Source organism: Peromyscus leucopus, chromosome 15, assembly GCF_004664715.2.
Source record: "Peromyscus leucopus breed LL Stock chromosome 15, UCI_PerLeu_2.1, whole genome shotgun sequence".
Taxonomy (NCBI): Eukaryota; Metazoa; Chordata; class Mammalia; order Rodentia; family Cricetidae; genus Peromyscus; species Peromyscus leucopus.
The window spans coordinates 71,757,010-71,779,050 of record NC_051076.1 but is presented as its reverse complement, the minus strand read 5'-3'; positions in this window follow the sequence as shown (position 1 = coordinate 71,779,050).

Sequence of the window (22,041 nt, the reverse complement as noted above, 5' to 3'; positions counted from 1 at the left end):
ATGAAGATGTAACCCATTTAAAAACTAGGTAATTTATTTGCTAACACATGATACCTAGTTGGGTTTATTTCTACCATTCTAGTGTGGCTCGATTAAAACCTTAAAAAAATATATGTATATGTATAAATTTTAAGAATCTTCTGGTAGTAAGTTTTCCACATGACTTTTTTTTACTAATTAGTTAATTGCTTCATTGCATTATTATAGTTTTTTAAATTTTATAATTAATTTAATTTTACATATCAACTTTTTAAAAAGGTGTTTAGTGTTAATTATGTCTCCTTACATTCCCTTTTCTACCCTGCCTTCCCAACTCCAACCATAATTTTTCTATTCCTGTATTATTCTTCCCTTTAGGCCTATATAACTTGTGTATTCTCTTCCCTCCCTTGAAAGCCCTGCTCCTCATAGAACTTTACTAATGTCTTGATCTCTTTCTGTATACAAAATTAAAACATACATATTCAAGAATAAAGGGTATCATTTTAAAATAAGAGAAAATATGAAACATTTGTCTTTCTAGGCCTTGATTCTCTCATGTGGAATGAGTGTTTCTACTCCATCTATTTACCTGAAAATTTCATTATTTATTTTTCTTATAAGCTAAATAATATGCCATGGTGTAAATGTACCATAGTTTCATCATCCATTCATCAGCTGATGTACATCTAGGCTGTTTTCATTTCCTGGCTGTGGTGAACAGGATAGCAATGAGCAGGGGAGAGCAAATATCTCTGCAGTTAGATACAATGACTTTTAAGTGAATTTAAGTGAATGCTCAGCTCGAGTGATATGGCTGAATTATATAAGAGATCTATTTCTAGCTCATGGAGAAAACTTCATGCTGAATTTGATTGTGGTTGTTCCAGTTCATACTCCTACTAGCAGTGAACATGTCTTCCCCTTCTGCTACTTCAATGCTAGCATCATTTGGTTTGTTTGTTTGTTTGTTTAATATTGGCCATTTTGACGAAAATAAAAGAAATATCAAAGTATATTTAATTTGCATTTGCTTGATGACTAAATACAAGTCCAAAATTGTTTTTCTTTTTAAACTTCATCTTTTTATATTTTGTCTTTGGAGAACTGTCTGTTAAATTCCATGTCTGTTTTTTAATTGAGTTTCTTATTTTCTTGATGTTTAGTTTTCTGAACTCTTTGTATAGTCTAGATACTGGCCCTTTCTCACATGGAAGGCTGGTGAAGACCTTATCTATTCTGTAGTCTGTATCTTAACTCAAAAGATAGTTGTACTTTGTACAAAAGTTTTGGTTTTATGTGATCCCATTTTTCAATTCTTAATCTTATTTTAAAATAGACTATCAAGTGACTTTGCATTTTAACTTATATAAAATTTGAAATATGAGTACTGTATTTTCATTACTCCCCACACACACCTCCATTATGTCCATACTACTCGTGTTGGTTGAGAAAGTCTGTTCCTTTGTCTACAAATTTATGCATATTTACTTTGCTATTTTTTTCGTCTTCCAGATGCAAGGTATTTGGTCCTCCTTTGTTAAAATTTAATTCATTTATCTGTTCTGCACCCCAAACTCTGTATTCCCTCCCTCCTTTGTCTGCACACTGTCTCCATCTCTGCCCCCTCAATCCACTGCCCCCCCATTCCTGCTTAGAAAGGGGTGCATCAGTTTGCAGTAAGACTAAGCACATACCCATGTATTAAGGCTGGGTAAGGTAACACAGCTTGAGGAATATGTTCCCAAAAACCAGTTAAAGCACCAGGCGCAGCTCCAGATCCCATTGTCAGGAGTCCCACAAGAACACCAAGTCACACAACTGTCACACATGTGTAGAGGGCCTAATGCAACTCCCTGGTTCTTAGTTTATACTCTGTGAGTTCCTATGAGCCAGTTTAGTGGTCTCTGTGGGTTTTCCTCTGATGTTCCCAACTTCTCCGGATCCTAAAGTCCTTACTTCCTCTCTTCAGCAGGATTCCCTAGCTAGGCGCAATGTTCAGCTGCTGATCTCTGCACCTGTTTCACCAGTTGCTGGATGAAGGCTGTCTGATGACAATTGTGCTTCTTACCAATCTAATCACAGGGAACAGCCAGTTCAGGTATGTGTCAACCATTGCTAGGAATCTTAGAGAGTGTCATCCCTATAGATTCCTGGAAGTTTCCCTTGCATCAGCTTTCTATATGACCCCAAAATACACCTCCACTTTCCAATCACCTCTATTCTACCACTCTCTTGACCCCAACCCAATCCCTCAAGTTCCTATTCCCACCCACCCCCAATCCACCCAGGATATCTCTTCTGTTTCTGCTAATAAAGGAGATCCTTGTGTCTCTCTTTGAGCCCTTCTTGTTACTTAGCCTCTCTGTGTCTGTGGATTGTAGCAAGATTATCCTTTACTTAACAGCTAATATCCACTTATGAGTCAATACATATCATGTTTGTTTTTCTGAGTCTGGGTTATCTCACACAGGATGATTATTTTCTAGTTCCATCCATTTGTCTGCAAATTTGCTGGTGTCCTTGTTTTTTGCAGTGAGTAATATTTCATTATGTAAATATACCACATTTTTTTTTTATCAATTCCTTACTTAAGGGACATCAAGGTTCTTTTCAGGTTATGATTATTATAAATAAAGCTGATGTGAACATAGTTGAACAAGTGTACTTGTGGTATGATTGAACATTATTTAGATATGTGCCCAAGAGTGGTATAGATGGATTTTGAGGTAGACTGATTTCTAGTTTCCTAATAAACTGCCATATTGATTTCCAAAGTGGTTGTATAAGGTTATATTCCCATCAACAATGGTGGAGTGCTCCCCTTGCTCCACATCCTTTCCAGCATGAGCTGTCACTTGTGTTTTTGATGTTAACCATTCTGATAGGTGTAAGATGGAATCTCAGAGTCCTTTTGATTTTCATTTTCCTGATGGCTAAGGATTTTGAACATTTCTTTAAGTGTTTCACTGCCATTTGAGATGCTTCTGTTTAGAATTCATGGTTCGTATCTATGCCTGTTTTTTAAATTGGATTATTTGGATTTTGTTGTTGTTGTTGTCTAGTTTCTTAAGTTTTTCATGTATTTTGAAGATAAGCCCTCTGTTGGATGTTAGGCTGGTGAAGGTCTTTACCCTTTCTGTAGGCTTTTGTTTTGTCCTACTTACAGTATCCTTTACCTTACAGAAGCTTTTCAGTTTCATAAGGCTTCACTTATTAATTGTCAATCTTAGTGTCTAGGCTACTGGTGTTCTATTTAGGAAGTTGTCTCCTATGTCATTGTGAGACTATTTCCTACTTTCTCTTCTCTCATATTCAGAATAACTGGATTTATGCTGAAGTCTTTGATCCATGTGAACTTTAGTTTTGTGTAGTGTGATAAATACGGATCTATTTGCAGTCTTCTACAGGACAACATCTAGTGATGCAAAGCACAAATTGTTGAAGTTGCTTTCTCTTTTCCATTGTATAATTTTGGCTTCTTTGTCAAAAAATTAGGTATCCATAGCTGTATGGTTTTATGTCTGGGTCTTCAGTTCAGTTCCATTGATCCACCTTTCTTTTTTTATGCCAATACCATGCTGTTTTTGTTACAAAGCTGGGTAGAACAGCTTAAGATCAGGGATAGTGATGTCTATTGCTATGTGAATGTGTTCTCTGATTGGTTAATAAATAAAATGCTGATTGGCCAGTAGCCAAGCAGGAAGTATAGGTGGGAGAAGCAAAGAAGAGAATTCTGGGAACAGGAAGGCTAAATCAGGAGATGCTGCCAGCTGCCACATGAGAAGCAAGATGTTAAGATATCGTTAAGCCACGAGCCACATGGAAAGGTATAGATTTATAGAAATGGGTTAATTTAAGATGTAAGATCTAGTTAGCAAGAAGCCTGAGCCATTAGGCCATGCAGTTTTAATTAATATAAGCGTCTGTGTGTTTATTTGGGTCTGAGCGGTTGCGGGCCTGGGCAGGACTGGAGAAAACTCCAGCTACAATCTATAGCAATTCTTTTATTGTACAAGATTGTTTTAGCTATCCTGTTTTGTTTTGTTTTGTTTTGTTTTTCTTTTCGAGATTGAGTATTGTTCTTTCAAGGTCTGTACAGAATTGTGCTGGAATTTTGATGAAAATTGCATTGAATCAGTAGATTACTTTTGGTAAGATTACCATTTTTTACTATGTTAATCCTATTGATCTATGAGCATGAGAGATCTTTCCATCTGCTGATATCTTTTTCTTTTTCTTTCTTCAATGACTTGAAATTTCTGTCATACAGGTCTTTCACTTGCTTGGTTAGAGTTACCTTAACATATATTGTATTGATTTGGATATTGTAAAGTGTATTGTTTCTATGAGTTCTTTCCCAGCCCATTAGAGGGCTACTGTTTTGTTTCCTTTGTTGTTGTTGTTTCATTTTGTTGTTGTTAATCTTGTATCCAGCCACTTAGCGAAAGGTGTTTATTAGCTGTAGAAGTTCCCTAGTAGAATTTTGGAACTTTCCTATGTCCATGTCATTTGCAAATAGCAGTACTTTGACTTATTTTCCAACCTTATCCCCTTGACCTCCTTTTGTTATTTAGTCTTACACTGAAGCTCTTGATCAACTTAGCATTGAGTTTTATTCATCAGGACATGTAAAGAATAAGTTTCATTCTTCTTCATGTGATTATCCAGTCTGACTCACACAATTTGTTGCAGATGATGTCTTTTTTTCACTGTGTAAACATTTTCTCTTTATGAAAAAAATCATGTAACTATAGGTGAGTGGACTTATGTCTTCGTCCTGAATTTTATGTGTCTGTTTATATGCCAGCAACAGTCTACCTTCATTACTATAGTTCTATAATATAATATAAAATCAGGGAGGGATACCTCCAGCAGTGCTTCTATCTATCATGATTATTTTTTTTAATTTATTTTACAACACCATTCAGTTCAACATAATAGCCATAGATTCCTCTCGCCCCCCTCCCCCTCCCCCCAACCCACCACCCATTCCCACCTCCTCCAGATCAAGGTCTCCCCCGAGGACCGGGGTCGACCTGGTAGACTCAGTCCAGGCAGGTCCAGTCCCCACCTCCCAGACTGAGCCAAGCGTCCCTGCATAAGTCCCAGGATTCAAACAGCCAACTCATGCAACGAGCCCAGGACCCGGCACCAAAGCACAGCTGCCTCCCAAACAGATCAAGCCAAATGACTGTCTCACCCATTCAGGGGGCCTGATCCAGTTGGGGGCCCCTCAGCCTTTGGTTCATAGATCCTGTGCTTCCATTCATTTGGTTATTTGTCCCTGTGCTTTATCCAACCTTGGCTTCAACAATTCTCGCTCATATAAACCCTCTTCTTTCTCACTAATTAGACTCCCAGTGCTCCACCAGGGGCCCAGCCATGGATGTCTGCATCCAGATTCCTCAGTCCTTGGATGGGGTTTATGGCACAACTATCAGGGTGTCTGGTCATCCCATCACCAGAGTAGGTCAGTTCCTGCTGTCTCTCGACCGTTGCCAGCAGTCTTTTGCGGGGGTATCTTTGTGGATCTCCGTGGGCCTCCCTAGCTCTCTTCCTCCTCCCCTTCTCATGTGGTCTTCATTTACCATGGTCTCCTATTCCTTGTTCTCCCTCTCTTTTCTTGATCCAGCTAGGATCTCCCACTCTCTTTCCCTCGACCGTCGCTCTTCATTGTTCCCACTCATGACCAGGGTGTTCATGTAGATCTCATCCATTTCTCCTTGTCTTTTTTGGGGTCCCGTTTTCCAGGTAGCCTCACTGATGATGTGAGTAGCAGTCCAGTCATCCTTGTTCCACATCTATCATCTTCCTATGAGTGAGTACATGCCATATTTGTCTTTCTGAGTCTGGGTTACCTCACTCAGGATGATTTTTTCTAGATCCATCCATTTGCCTGCAAACCGTATGATGTCATTGTTTTTCTCTGCTGAGTAGTATTCCATTGTGTATATGTGCCACAATTTATTTATCCATTCTTCAGTTGAAGGGCATCTAGATTGTTTCCAGGTTTTGGCTATTACAAACAATGCTGATATGAACATATCTGAGCAAGTGCTCTTGTGGTATGATTGAGCATTTCTTGGGTATATGCCCAGGAGTGGTATAGCTGGATCTTGGGGAAGATTGATTCCCAATTTTCTAAGAAAGCGCCATATTGATTTCCAAAGTGGTTGTACAAGCTTGCATTCCCACCAGCAGTGGAGGAGAGTTCCCCTAGTTCCACATCCTCTCCAGCATAAAGTGTCTTCAGTGTTTTTGATCTTAGCCACTCTGACTGGCGTAAGGTGGTATCTCAGAATTGTTTTGATTTGCATTTCGCTGATGATTAGGGATGTTGAGCAATTCCTTAAATGTCTTTCAGCCATTTGGGTTTCCTCTGTTGAGAATTCTCTGTTTAGTTCTAAAGCCCATTTCTCAATTGGACTGTTGGTTGTTTTGATGTCTAATTTCTTGAGTTCCTTATATATTCTGGATATCAGTCCTCTGTCACTTGTGGGGTTGGTGAAGATCTTTTCCCATTCTGTAGGGTGTCGATTTGCCTTGTTGACCATATCCTTTGCTCTACAAAAGCTTCTCAGTTTCAAGAGGTCCCATTGATTGATTGTTTATCTCAGTGTCTGTGCTACTTGTGTTATATTTAGGAAGTGATCTCCTATGCCAATGCGTTCAAGACTACTTCCTACTTTCTCTTCTAGCAGGTTCAGAGTAGCTGGATTTATGTTGAGGTCTTTGATCCACTTGGACTTAAGTTTTGTGCACGGTGACAGATATGGATCTATTTGCAGCCTTCTACACGTTGATATCCAGTTATGCCAGCACCATTTGTTGAAGATGCTTTCTTTTTTCCATTGTATACTTTTGGCTTCTTTGTCAAAAATTATATGTCCATAGGTGTGTGGGTTAATGTCAGGGTCTTCAATTCGATTCCATTGGTCCACATGTCGGTTTTTATGCCAATACCAAGCTGTTTTTATTACTGTAGCTCTATAGTAGAACTTAAAGTCAGGGATTGTGATGCCTCCAGAAGTTGTTTTATTGTACAGGTTTCTTTTAGCTATCCTGGGTTTTTTGTTTTTCCATATGAAGTTGAGTATTATTCTTTCCAGATCTGTGAAGAATTGTGTTGGTATTTTGATGGGGATTGCATTGAATCTGTAAATTGCTTTTGGTAAGATTGCCATTTTTACTATGTTAACCCTGCCTATCCATGAGCATGGGAGATCTTTCCATTTTCTGACATCTTCTTCAATTTCTTTTTTCAGGGACTTGAAATTCTTGTCATATAGGTCCTTCACTTGCTTGGTTAGTGTTACCCCAAGGTATTTTATGTCATTTTTGGCTATTGTAAAGGGTGATGTATCTCTAATTGCCTTCTCAGCTTCTTTGTCCATTGTATATAGGAGGGCGACTGATTTTTTTGAGTTGATCTTGTATCCTGCTATGTTGCTGAAGGTGTTTATAAGCTTTATCAATTCCTGGGTGAAATCTTTGGGGTCACTCAAGTATACTATCATGTCATCTGCAAATAGGGAAAGCTTGACTTCTTCCTTTCCAATTTGTATCCCCTTAATCTCCTTATGTTGTCTTATTACTCTGGCTAGAACTTCAAGGACTATATTGAATAAGTATGGGGAGAGTGGACAGCCTTGTCTCGTTCCTGATTTTAGTGGAATTGCTTTGAGTTTGTCTCCATTTAATTTGATGTTGGCTGTTGGCTTGCTGTAAATTGCCTTTATTATGTTTAGGTATGTTCCCTGTATTCCTGATCACTCCAAGACTTTTATCATGAAGGGGTGTTGGATTTTGTCAAATGCCTTTTCTGCATCTAGTGAGATGATCATGTGGTTTTTTTCTTTGAGTTTGTTTATATGGTGTATTACATTGATGGACTTTCGTATGTTGAACCACCCTTGCATCCCTGGGATGAAGCCTACTTGATCATGGTGGATAATTGTTCTGATGTGTTCTTAGAGTCTGTTTGCCAGTATTTTATTGAGTATTTTTGCATCAATGTTCATGAGGGAGATCGGTCTGTAGTTCTCTTTCTTTGTTGCATCCTTGTTTGGTTTAAGAATCAGGGTAATTGTGGCCTCATAGAAGGAGTTTGGTAATGATCCTTCTGTTTCTATTATGTGGAACAATTTAGAGAGTATTGGTATTAACTCTTCTTTGAAGATCTGGTAGAATTCTGCACTGAAACCATCTGGTCCTGTGCTTTTTTTGTTCGGGAGTCTTTTAATGACTGTTTCTATTTCCTTAGGGGTTATTGGACTGTTTAAATAGTTTATCTGGTCTTGATTTAACTTAGGTATGTGGTACCTATCCAGAAAAATGTCCATTTCTTTTAGGTTTTCCAGTTTTGTGGAGTAGAGGTTTTTGAAATATGACCTTATAATTCTCTGGATTTCCTCAATGTCTGTTGTTATGTCCCCCTTTTCATTTCTGATTTTGTTGATTTGGATTCTCTCTCTCTGTCCTTTGGTTAGTTTGGATAAGGGCTTGTCTATCTTGTTGATTTTCTCAAAGAACCAACTCTTTGTTTCATTAATTTTTTGTATTATTCTCTTAGTTTCTAATTTATTAATTTCACCTCTCACTTTGATAATTTCCTGGTGTCTATTCTTCCTGGGAGACTTTGCTTCTTCTTGTTCTAGAGCTTTCAGGTGTGCTGTTAAGTCACTAGTGTGGGATTTCTCCAACTTCTTTATGTGGGCATTTAGTGCTATGAATTTTCCTCTTAGCACTGCTTTCATAGTGTCCCATAAGTTTGGGTATGTGGTGTCTTCATTTTCATTGATCTCTAGGAAGTCTTTAATTTCTTTCTTTATTTCTTCCTTAACCCATTGGTGATTCAGTTGAGCATTATTCAGTTTCCATGAGATTGTAGGTTTTCTGTAGTTTTTGTTGTTGTTGAAATCTAACTTTAAACCATGGTGGTCTGATAGAACACAGGAGGTTATTCTAATTGTTTTGTATCTGTTGAGATTTGCTTTGTGGCCAAGTATGTGGTCCATTTTAGAGAAAGTTCCATGGGGTGCTGAGAAGAAGGTATATTCTTTCTTGTTAGGATGGAATGTTCTGTAGATATGTATTAGGTCCAATTGGGTCATGACATCAGTTAAGTCCTTTATTTCTCTGTTAAGTTTCAATTTGGGAGATCTGTCCAGTGGTGAAAGTGGAGTGTTGAGATCCCCACTATTAATGTGTGGGGTTTTATATGTGGTTTAAGCTTTAGTAATGTTTCTTTTACATATGTGGATGCCCTTGTGTTTGGGGCATAAATGTTCAGAATTGAAACTTCATCTTGGTGGATCTTTCCTGTGATGAGTATGTAATGCCCTTCTTGATCTCTTTTGATTGATTTTAGTTTGAAATCTATTTTGTTGGATATCAGGATGGCTACACCTGCTTGTTTCTTAAGACCATTTGATTGGAAAGTCTTTTCCCAGCCTTTTATTCTTAGGTATTGTCTGTCTTTGAATTTGAGATGTGTTTCTTGTATGCAGCAGAAAGATGGGTCCTGCTTTCGTATCCATTCTGTAAGTCTATGTCTTTTTATAGGTGAATTAAGTCCGTTGATATTAAGGGATATCAATGACCAGTGATTCTTCATCCCTGTTATTTTTGGGGTTTACTGTTGTGGCCTTATCTATTGCCTGTGTTTTCGAGTGTGTATCTGACTTCTTTCGGTTGGAATTTTCCTTCTAGTGCTTTCTGTAGGGCTGGGTTTGTGGATAGGTATTGTTTAAATCTGACTTTGTCTTCGAATGTCTTGTTCCTTCCATCTATGATGATTGAAAGTTTTGCTGGGTATATTAGTCTGGGCTGACATCCATGGTCTCTTAGTGTCTGCATTACATCTGTCCAGGTCCTTCTGGCTTTCAAAGTCTCCATTGAGAAATCGGGTGTTATTCTGATGGGTTTACCTTTATAGGTCACTTGGCCTTTTTCCTTGGCTGCTCTTAATATTCTTTCTTTATTCTGTACATTTAGTTGTTTAATTATTATGTGTCAAGGGGACTTTTTTGGGGGGTCTAGTCTGTTTGGTGTTCTATAGGCTTCTTGTATCTTCATAGGCATTTCCTTCTTTAAGTTGGGAAAGTTTTCTTCTATAATTTTGTTGAATATATTTTCTGTGCCTTTGAGTTGGTATTCTTCACCTTCTTCTATCCCTATAATTCGTAGGTTTGGTCTTTTCATGGTGTCCCAAATTTCTTGGACATTTTGGTTCATGACTTTGTTGGCTTTAGTGTTTCCTTCGACTGATAAAACTATTTCTTCTACTGTATCTTCAATGCCAGAAATCCTCTCTTCCATCTCTTGCATTCTGTTTGGTTATACTTGCATCTGAATTTCCCGATCTTTTACTCTGGTTTTCTATTTCCAGCATTCCCTCTGTTTGTGTCTTCTTTATTTTTTCAATTTCCCTTTTCAGTTCTTGGACTGTTTCCTTTGTTTGTTTCATTGCTTTTTCATGATTTTCTTTCAGTGCTTTATTGTTTTCTTCCAGGACTTTGTTGTTTTCTTGGAGGGCTTTATTGTTTTCTTCTAATTTGTTTGCCCTTTCCTCTAGTTGTTTACAGCGTTCTTCCAATTTTCTTGTCTTTTCCTCTACACAAGCCTCTACCATCTTCATGAAGTTACTCATAAGGCTACTTTCTTCTGCTTCTTCCAATTTTTGGTGTTCAGGTCTAGATGTTGGAGGCGGGCTAGGTTCTGGTGATGCTGTATTGCTCTTCATTTTGTTGTATGTACTTCTGCCTTGATGTCTGCCCATCTCCTTGTGGTTCCTTCTTGGTCCTATCAGTGTTCTTGTTTCAGAAAGAGCTGACAGATTCAGGAAGACTCTCTCTCTTGTCCAAAAGGGAGTTCTCTTGTCCAACTCTCTGGTCCAGAAGGGAAGTCGGGGGCAGGATGGGAGCTGGGGCCGGTCTCTAATTCTCAGGAAGTGGCTGGGGTCTCGGGCAGATGGGCGTGGGGGCAGGGCACGGAGATTGCAGGGGCTGCCAGGGGGCTTGGAAAAGAGGATCCCTCCCAGTGGGGCTAGAAGGGGACCTGCCCAGTGGCCAGAGCTTGGGGCCGAGTTGCGCGGATCTTCCTGGAGTGGCTGGTGCCCAGGGATGGGGTCCGGGTTGGACCTGGATACTCACCTCTGGTCCAGAAGGGAAGTCGGGGGCAGGATGGGAGCTGGGGCCGGTCTCAAAGTCTCAGGAAGTGGCTGGGGTCTCGGGCAGATGGGCGTGGGGGCAGGGCGCAGAGATTGCAGGGGCTGCCGGGGAGGTTGGAAAAGGGGATCCCTCCTGGTGGGGCTAGAAGGGGACCTGCCCGGTGGCCAGAGCCTGGGGCCGAGTTGGGCGGGTCTTCCTGGAGTGGCTGGTGCCAAGGGATGGGGTCCGGGTTGGACCTGGATACTCACCTCTGGTCCAGAAGGGAAGTCGGGGCTATCATGATTATTTTGATTATCTATTTGTCTGGGTGTTTACAGAATAATTTAATATTATCTTTTCAATTGATTATATAAATAGAGTTTGATAAAATGACCATTTTTACAATATCAAACAACAAACACATGAATATGAAGGGCCTTTTAATCTTATAAATCTTCCAATATTTTAAAAGATATCTTGTGTTTTCTTTTAAAATGTTTTAATTTTTACAAATTATATTACTATTTCACTTTTTTAGTTAGATATACCTCAGGAGTTTTTGAAGGCTATTTTGAATGGCTTGGTTTCCTTCTTGATATCCTTGCATTTGTATATAGGAAAGCTACTGATTTTTGTGTATTAATTTTATATTTTGCTATTTTACTGGATGTATTTGTCAATTGTAGGAGTTATCTGTTGAAGCCATTAAATCATTTTTTATGTATCTGTTATCTTCAAATAACAAAGACTTCTTCTTTTTCTGTTTGTATTCCCCTTTGTACTTCACTTGTCTTAATGTTTTAATCAAGACTTCAAGCAGTGCACTGAACAGTAAAACACAGAGAGGCTATCCTTATCTTGATCTTCATTTTAGTAGAATTTTTTAAAGGTTGTATCTACTTAGTGTGTACTTGGTGTAATATTTGCTACAGGCTTGTTGTATAATGTCTTTTTTGTGCTGAAATAAGTCCCCTATGTGGTGTTTATTATGAAGAATTGCTGTGTTTTGCTGAAAACTTTTTTTTACATGTAATGGTAGGATTGTGGGTTTTCTGTCCTTGATTCTGTTTATGAGGTTGATTAGCTATTTTGATTTTCACATGTGAAAACATTCCTAAATTACTGGGATTAATTTGACTTTATCATCATGGATAATCTTTATGATGTGTTCTTGAATTTAGTTTGCAAATGTTTTAGTGAGAATTTTTACATTTACATTAATTAGAGAGATTAGCTCATAAATTTTTTCCTTTATTGTTGAGTTTCTGTCTTGTTTTGTGTTACAGTAATAGTAGATTCATAAAAATAATTTAAGTCTTCCTTTCACTTTTACAAAATAATTTTAGGAGTTTTACTTTAAATCTTCAAAGTCTGGTAGAATTCTGTTTTGTAGTCATCTAGATCTGGGGTTTTTTAGTCTAGAGATATTAAATTATTACTTCTATCTCATTGGTTAATATGGTTAAATTTAATAGTTTACTTCATCTTGATTTAACTTTGATTGTTCATATATACCCAGAAATTAATCCCTTCTTTTATATCTTCCAGTCAACTGGAGTATATCTTTTAAAAATATGTTCTTATAATACTCTAAATTTCCTCAATGTATACTTTAATACTTCATTTATTACCTCTACTCTCGATAATTTGCCTATCTCTTTCTTTTGGTTAATTTGGCTAATCTTTTTGGATCTTTTAATCATTACAAAGAACTAATTCTTTGTTTCATTGATTTTGCAATGTTTTTTTCATTTTTATTTCATTGATCTCAGCCCTGACTTATTATTTCTCTCCATATACTCTTTCCTGACATTGTTTATTCTTGTTTACCCAAGGCTTTCAAGTGAAATATTAAGTTATTGATATACAATATCTCATGTTTTTTATATGGACACAATAATTTTTCTCTTAGGACTGACTGCCTTCATTATGTCTCTTAGATTTTAGTATGTTGCAATTGCTTTGTTTTTATTTGAGCATATGAATTTTAAAATTTCCTTCTTGGTTTCCCACTCACATAAAATATCATTCAGTACTAAATTGATTAGGATCCTTGAGTTTTTTAATTTTATTAACTGCTGGGGACCAGCCTCGGCAGTTTCAGGGGTCCAAAGGATGGGATACCTGGAAGGCGCAGTAATGACTCAGAGACAGCGTTCATGCAAGCTGACAGGTCACTTCGGGCTTCTGCAGTTGCTAAGTAGTTTCTTCAGCTTCCCTAGTTTCTCTTACTTCTGCTTTTGCCCTCATAACCACAGTCTTTTATTATCATAAGTAAAGGGGGAACAGAAAGAAAAGGGGAAATCACCAAATACAAATTTTCTCATGATTCCAAAGGTTATTCTTAGAAAACCACCAATATATTCTTCATTATCTTTTACTAAACACAGGAACTGTCTCAAACTTAACACCAAAGCAAGCATAATCTATTTTTATTATTAAAGATTATACAATCTTCAGATCACTTGACCCAGAGGCTGACAACATGCAATTTCACAAAAAAGGTAAAAATAAGAACCATGGTCAATGTACCAGACAGTCATTTCCTTCTCACACAGCCTTCTCTGACCTCAAGACCCCTGCAGCCGCCTAAGTTCCTCCTCAGCCCTCTGCAAACACCAAGCCCCATGACTGGTGTCCTACAATGACCTCAGACAAGAAATTTGTCCCTGCAAGTCAGCAACTTCTGTCCTTCTATATCCAGCAATTCCAAGGAAGCCCTAATTTAACTTTTAGAGTTTCCATGAAAGAAAGCTCACCTTTCTGTCAGTTCCTTTTAATCTAGGAACCCAATAAAGCTTGTAGCAATCACCCCATCAATTGTCACATTATCTCCACACTCCTTCAAGAGGAATAAAATATATCTGAATTAAAGTTGCCATCTTCCTTTCTTGGTGGAGGCCACTATTTTCCTACTATTCTGGGTTCCCACACTTTTAGTGTGTCATCCCATCTATATGTTACTCCATGCACAGTCTTCAGCCAATACCCCTTAGGGTCTCAAGTTTTACACAATGCCCTTGAAATATCCTCAGAAACTAAATTATTCATCATGGCCAATTTAAGTCCATTGTGTTGATACACATCATACCATATGCTATAATTGACCACACATTCAATACAGTTTATCCAAGCCTGAAAAGCTTCCCCAGGCTGCAGGTTCTTTTCCATGAACTGCATAACTGCCTTCACCCCAGCCTGGGTGATCATCTCTGTATAATTTCCTGTGAAATTTACTTCACTCCTTTCCTGTGTCACAGAAATCACCATTGATCTAGAAACACAGAACATGTAGATCAGATAAAGGAACAAGACAAGTATTACAAGAAATATTTATATGGAGGAGGGCATGACATGTGCACACCATAAAGCATGACCTTGGGACACATAGGCATTTCTGCCTTGGCCCTGGAGAGACATGCTAAGCAGAAAATCTGGAGGGGAACACACGGAGGGTTGATGGTCCACGATCTCGGGTCCCCTTTTCTCCAATCTCTGCTGGCAGCACGTCAGCCATTTTATATGCCATCCCCAGCAATTAACTTTTACATTTTTTATTTTTAATTGTTTTATTAGTTATATTAATTTTATTATTATTATGTCACTTTTTTCTGTGTTGACATTCAGCTTTATAGTTTTATGGTCAGGATGTTGTTTGTATTTATATCAAGATATTATTTCAATTTTTCTAAGTTTCTTTATACTTGCTTTGTGTCCTATTATGTGGTTTAGTTTGGAGAAGGTACCATGGTATCCTGAGAAGAAAGTTTATTGTTTAGTGTTTGAGTAGAATTTTCTGTTGATATCTATTAGATGCATTTTGTTTATGGCTTTTAGTTTTCGTCTTTCTCTATTTGATTTCTTTATAGATGACCTCTCTATTGGTGAAAGGGGATTACTGAAATTACCCAATCTCACTATATTGGGATTGATCTGTGATTTTAGTTACAATAGGGTTTTTTTTTAATATGAAAATGGACACCCGTGTTTGATTTTATGTATGTATGCTTAGAATAGTAATATCCTCTTTATGGATTTTTCCTAATGAGTGTAAAATACACTTCCCCATATCTTACAGTTAATTTTTGTTTGATTTTTTTTTCAGGATACAGATACCTGCTTGTTTATTAGTTCCATGTTGGGGATTTTTTCTGTCCTATATATAAGTTGGGATATATCACTGGTATTGAGGAGTGTTCCTTAGAGGCAGAAAAAAAAAAAAAGAGATCATATTTCCTAATCCTATCTTTTAGTCTATGTATTTTTAATGAGATGTTAGGACCATTAATATTGAAAATTATTGAGTAATTTTATTAATCTAGGTTTTCTACGAGTTGTAGTGGTGATTTCTTAGATTTTTTTTTTTTTGTAATTCTTCTGAAACTCCATATTACTCTGGGGTATGTGGGGTATGTTTATTTTTCTTTTTTTTTCCTTTTTTTTTTTTTTTTTTTTGGTTTTTCGAGACAGGGTTTCTCTGTGTAGCTTTGGAGCCTTTCCTGGAACTCACTCTGTAGCCCAGTCTGGACTCGAACTCAAAAGAGATCTGCCTGGCTCTGCCTCCCGAGTGCTGGGATCAAAGGCGTGTGCCACCACTGCCTGGTGGTATGTTTATTTTTCTCTTCAAACCATATATACTTTCTCATATCCCTGTGGCAGTGGTTTTGGGGGCATAAGTTCCTTAAACCTGTTTACATACTGGAAAAGATTTTGTTTTGTTTTGTTTTCTTGTGTTTGTTTGTTTGTTTGTTTAGTTTTACAATTACAACTGATAGTTTCTCTGGGTGTAGTACTTTGGACTGTCATCTACAGTCTTTTAGAACTTGAAGAACAACAATCCAGGCCATTCTGGTTTTCAAGGCTCCTATTGAGATGTCAGGGGCTATTCTGATGGTTTTACCTTTGTTTGTGACTTGGTCTTTCTCTCTTGTCACCTTCATTATCCTCCCTTTGTTCTGTACATTTAGTGTTTTCATTACGATGTGGAATGCAAAGTGACTTTTCTACTTCTCTGTATTTGGTGTTCTCTATGCTTCTTGGGCCTTAATGGGTATCAGCATCCCACGTGTTGGAAAATTTTATACTACAATCTTACTGAAAATATTTCCTCCGCCTTTGATCTGGTTTTCTTCGTCTTCTGTACCTATTATATTGGTCTTTTTGTTGTTTCCCCAAATTATATAGCCCATCCTTGGTATTTTTTAGACATGCCTTTATCTTTTTTTGTGATCAATTTCTTCTGCATTGTCTTCAAGAACTACTATTCTTTCTTCTTAATGATCTTTGTTGGTGAGACTGAGCTTTTGGTTTGACTTATTGACTTTTTAATTTTCAGTTTTATTTTATGTTAGCTTTCCTCAAGAAATTATCTTTGTTAAATTTTATTTTCAAATATTGAATTAATTTAATTATTTCATTCAATTTTTTGTGTGTGTTTTCATAGTCTTCATTCAGGAATTTGTTCATGCCATTTTTTAGTTTCTAGAACATATTAATACATGCTGTTTGGAAATCATTGACCTGTGCAGTAGCTAAGTTGCCTTTTGCATAGCACAATAAAATAGGGTGATAATTTCTGAAGGAAATATATTTCCTTGGTTAATCACATTGTTCGCGTTTTTGTAATTTGACTTTGGCATATTGGTAGTATTTCTGTGTGGGATATCTCTTCTTGCCATTTAAGAGTAGTTGTTTGGATAACTGTTTGGACAACTTGTCAGGTGGTGAACCAATTAATGTTGCTTGTTGTTCAGTCTTGAGTCTACTATGTGTCAGTGTAACCATAGGATGTCAGAAGTTGTTTTATCTTGGATAAGGATCAGTGCGACTTCTGAATCTAGGCAATAACATTTTGTAGGATTAGAAGATATTCTCTGCCAATATTCATAAGTCTGTATAGGGATCGTTTTGTTCTGATAGTGGTTTTGGATAGCACAGGCTTGAGTTCCTGGTCATACCCTAAAATGCTAGTCTTAGAGTTCTAGTCAGACACGAAGCAGGAAGGGTGCCAGTTAGAGTGTTGTATGGGGTGTCTAACAGGCAAGAAGGCAGGGTAATAGGTCACAGTGACCTGCATAGAGTTCTGAGGAAGTCTCCACAGGGGCCTGTGTCACACACCAGACTTAGTAGTGGATATGGTTAACATGAGACAGACACGCAAAGGAATGGCAGATAACCTACCTGAAGTTCCAAGGAAGACTCCATGCAGTCCATGCGCTGTTGCTATTCTTAGCAGAAGAGATAAATATAAAATATATCTTTTAAAAGTTCCACCTTGTTTCACCTGTTGGCTGTAAACTCTCTATTAAGACCCTTGATTTCTGTTGCCTGGGTTAATAAAACCCTTTTCCCAAAAAATAAATGAACAATGCTTCTTTCTTAAATTCTATCTCCTCTCCATGCCCCCAAAACTAACAGAAGTCTTATGGAGAAAGTGTTTTAATATGCAAGAGAATGAAGGGTCATGGGAAAAAGTAGGTCATAGCAAATATTGCACATAGTATACAGAAAATTTCAAGCCTCATCAAAGGAAATTTATTTGAGATTCTGGATATAATGGAGTAGAGTGGATTTAATAGTGGATATGCAAGCTAAGTAAGAGAGTTTTTAAACATTCCTTTGAAGCAACAGCTAATGGATACACACACACACACACACACACACACACACACACACACACACACATAGAATGAGAGAGAGAGAGAGAGATGTTCTGGTTGTTGGAAAGAGTAAGTGTGATGTAAAGACAGAGTTATATTTAAAAGGCAGGAGCAATAAAATCATGTTTGCATGCTTATCAACATTGCTATTATTTTAATGTAAGTAATTAAATTAGCCCTGATTTGTTACTGGCTTAGCCATCCCCATGATTAATCCTGACAGTGATAAATGATGCCTGACCCTCATTCTGCTTCTGTATTGGAGCAGATCTTTTACATTTCATTGAGCCTCTTGAATTTCTTGAGCTTCCCCAGATATATACTACGGAAATTTTAATTAACAATTAAAATTTTGCATAAAAGAAGTTTTTTTTTTTACGATGAACAGGCCTTGAACATTCATATGAATCAGCAAGTTGTATAGAAAGACCAAGTCTGTGCTTTCTCAAGTGTTATAATCAAATATTCTTCTCAAATAATCTAGCGAGGATATTTTTAAAGAGTGGAGCACATATATTCACATAAAATGGGGCATGACTGGGCATAATGGAAGAAATTAATGAAAGGAAATTTAATATGGACATCAGCAGGAAAATGATTTTAATGAAAACTAGTGAATGGTGTGATGATTCTCAGGAGAAAGTTAGGAGATTCCATATTTTATGCTCATTTGCCAGTCTATAGGGAGAAGCCATAGGCAGATAAACCTTGTTGATGGCCTAGGAAGCAAGACTTGTCTATTTCTTATGTGGTTGGATACACGCAGCTTGTTAAATCTTGTTGTACAGTTCACAACAAGCTGTCAAAGCTTCTGCATTATTTGCTTGAACTATAATAAGAGTGTATTTTCAAGCTATGTTTTTTTTTTTTACTTTTACAATTTAGAGTATTTTACATTTTATTTTTTGTGTGCTTGTAGAATGTATGTGTGTGTATAGTGTTTGATGTGTGTGTGCATGTACACTTGCTTATATAGAGCAGAAGTCAGTGTGTGTGTGTGTGTGTGTTTGTGTGTTTGTGCACCCTTGCATATACAGAGCACTGGTCAATACTGTATCCACATCTTCCTCAGTCACTCTTTGCCTTCCTTTTGGTGGAAGGGTCTCTCAGGAACCTGAAGGTCACTGATTCAGCTGCAGTCGACAACAGGCTCAAAGATTCTCCTGTCTGCTTCCTTAGTGCTGAGATTACATGTGTGTATCACAAAGCTTGTCTTTTATGTGGGTGCTGGAGATCAAAAGTGGATGCTCCTGCAGCATGTACTTTACTGTCTGAGCCATATCCCAACCCACTGTGATCGGTGCTATTCTATTTGTTTTTTTTTAAAGTCATATTTATTTACTCACTTGTAAGTGGGAATGTGAGTGGAAGAGGCGGCATTCACATGTCATGGTACACATTAGAGGTTGGGGGGCAGTTTATGTTTTCATTTACTGAGTATGGCCTGGGAATCAATCTGAGGTTATTAGGCTTGTTGGGAGCCACCATGACCTGTTGAGCTATCTTGCCAGCACCTGATCTATTTGATAAGATAAGTTGAACAATAAGAAATCTCCACTGTTGAAGGTTAAATATACTTGTATTTGTCCAGCAGTTTGTTTCACCTCTGACATGGACTGATCTCTTTAAGAACATCCTCACTCTCATCCTGAAGCCACCAATAAACCTCCCAGATGGTTCAGGAAAGCACAAGAGGAACATATGGACTAGCAGGCAGAAGAAGCCTCTGAGTTGCCTTGTCATGCTGTAGATGTCCTTCAAGCTTCCCTTGTGACTTTTCCTGGGAACATATGCTCTGAACCTTGCTTGGTAACTCATTAAGTCCTTCTCTCTTCATGATAATGGGGGCAGTGGCACTGGCTTTTTTTAATGGAAGTTCAGAAGCCCTGCTCACTAAACAGAGGCTCACAATGACCTGCTTTATATTGAATAATGCATCATCAGATACAAACACAGAGAGACATCACCTCAGAGACCTTTCTGCACCATAATACTTAATGTAGCACTCACCTATTAATTTATATCATCATCCTTAAATACATGTTTATTTAAATAGCATATGTTAGTGAGAACAGGTTCCAGATATCATTATACACTAAGTCCCTTGGTACCTTAATTCCCTCCTTTATTTTTCATTATGAATCAATGTATTCCAAATTATGTGCTGTTTTTCTTTTACAGATTTCTTTTATTATTATTATTAAGAAATGGTCTACTCATTTTCCATACCAACCACAAATCCTCCTCCCTCCTCCCTCTATCTTTTACCCCCTAACCCCCCCCCCCATTCCTACCTCCTCCAAGGCAAGGTCTCCCTTGGGGAGTCAGCAGAGCCTGATACAATCAATTAAGGCAGGTCCAAGCAAGGATGACTCCACCTAAGACTATTTACAATAGTCGAGAGGGTACTTGAACTGGACTATTCTGGTGATCAGATGAGTGAATACCGTGTCATCATAGAGACTTCATCCAGTGACTGATGGAAGCAGAGGCAGAGATCCATGGCAAGGCATCAGGCCAAGCTCCAGTAGTCCAATCAATCAGAGAGAGGAGGGATTTTATGAGCAAGGGACATCGAGATCATGATGGGAAAACATACAGAGATGGCCAGCCAAATTAGTGGAAATGCATGAACTGTGGACCAATAGCTTTGGAGCCCGCATGGTACTGGACTAGGCCCTCTGGATAGGTGAGACAGTTGTTTAGCTTGAACTGTTTAGGGGCCCCCTAGGCAGTGGGATCAGGATCTGTCCCTGGTGCATCAGCTGACTTTTTGGAGCCCAGTGCCTATGGAAGGACACCTTTTACAGCTTCTTGATGACAATCTTTGCCCTATATTATCTCTAAACTACCTTTCTGTCTCCATCTCTCTGAAAATGCTGGCCTCTCCCTTGACATGCACATACATACATACATATACAATATATACAATATGCTTATAATTCCAGAAAGATAAGAGTTCATCATTGTCAGAAGGCATGGAAGTAAGGGGCAGACAGTGGCAGGGACAGGAAGCTGAGATCTCACATGTTTAACTGCAAACACACAGTACAGAGTGATAACTGAAAGTGGGAAAGGCTATGAACTCCCAAAGCTGGTCCCCACTGCTTTACTTCCTCCAGCAAGGCTATTCCTCCCCATGACCTCTTCAAACAACACACCCACTTGGACTCAAGCATTCAAATATGTGAGCCTATAGGAGATATTTCTCATTTAATATAGCTACGTGTGTGAAAATTTATTTGTTTCCCCTTTGGACATACTTTTGGTGTATATTTGAGTGTTTTATTTTTACTATTGTTTCTGTAGAGTTTAACTTTAAATTTTTTAATAAGATTTTATTTATTATGCACACAATGTTCTGTGTGTATGCTTGCACACCAGAAGAGGGAACCAGATCTCATTATAGATGCCTATGAGCCACCATGTGGTTGCTGGGAATTGAACTCAGTACTTCTGGAAGAACAGCCAGTGCTCTTAAACTCTGAGCCATCTCTCCAGCCCAACCTTAAATTTCTAATTGTGTTTGTTGAAAAGACAAATTAATAGTAAACCTTGTACATTTGGAGTAGAGAATCTATGACCATACCACCCTGAATTTTTTTTTTTTTATTTAAATCATTGACTAAATATCTTCTATTCAGTAGGCAGGTCTGAGCCATTTGTTAAGAGTTGAAATAAAGAGAAAAGCCAATTCCTAGCCTGAATGCAGATTACTGAGGAAACCTTGGCAGTTACTTCCATCAATGAGTCAGAATATGTAGAATTCCTAATAAAATACAATGATAGCTCTGTTAGGCTTCAGGAACTATATTAGTTACCTTTCTGTTGCTATGATAACAAACCATGACCAAAGTCAAATGAAGGTAGAGGGTTTATTTTGACTTTCGGTTCTAGAAAGATAGGTATCTGTCATGGACCGAAGATACGGCAGTAGGTGACAGCCATGATTGTGGGAGCAGGAAGCTGAGAGCTCACATGTTTAACTACATACACACAGCAGAGAGTGAAAACTGCCAGTGGAAGAAGGCTGTGAACTCCCAAATCTAGTCCCCAGCAATGGACTTCCTCTAGCAAGGCTGTGCCTCCCTATAACTGTCCGAAACACCATCAACAACTGAACCAGTCCCTAGCACTGTCCTTCCTCTAGAAGGCTGTACCTCTCTGCAACTGTCACAAACACCATGAACAACTGGGAAACAAGTGTTCAAATATGTGAGCCTGTGGAGAAGAACACTTCTCATTCAAAT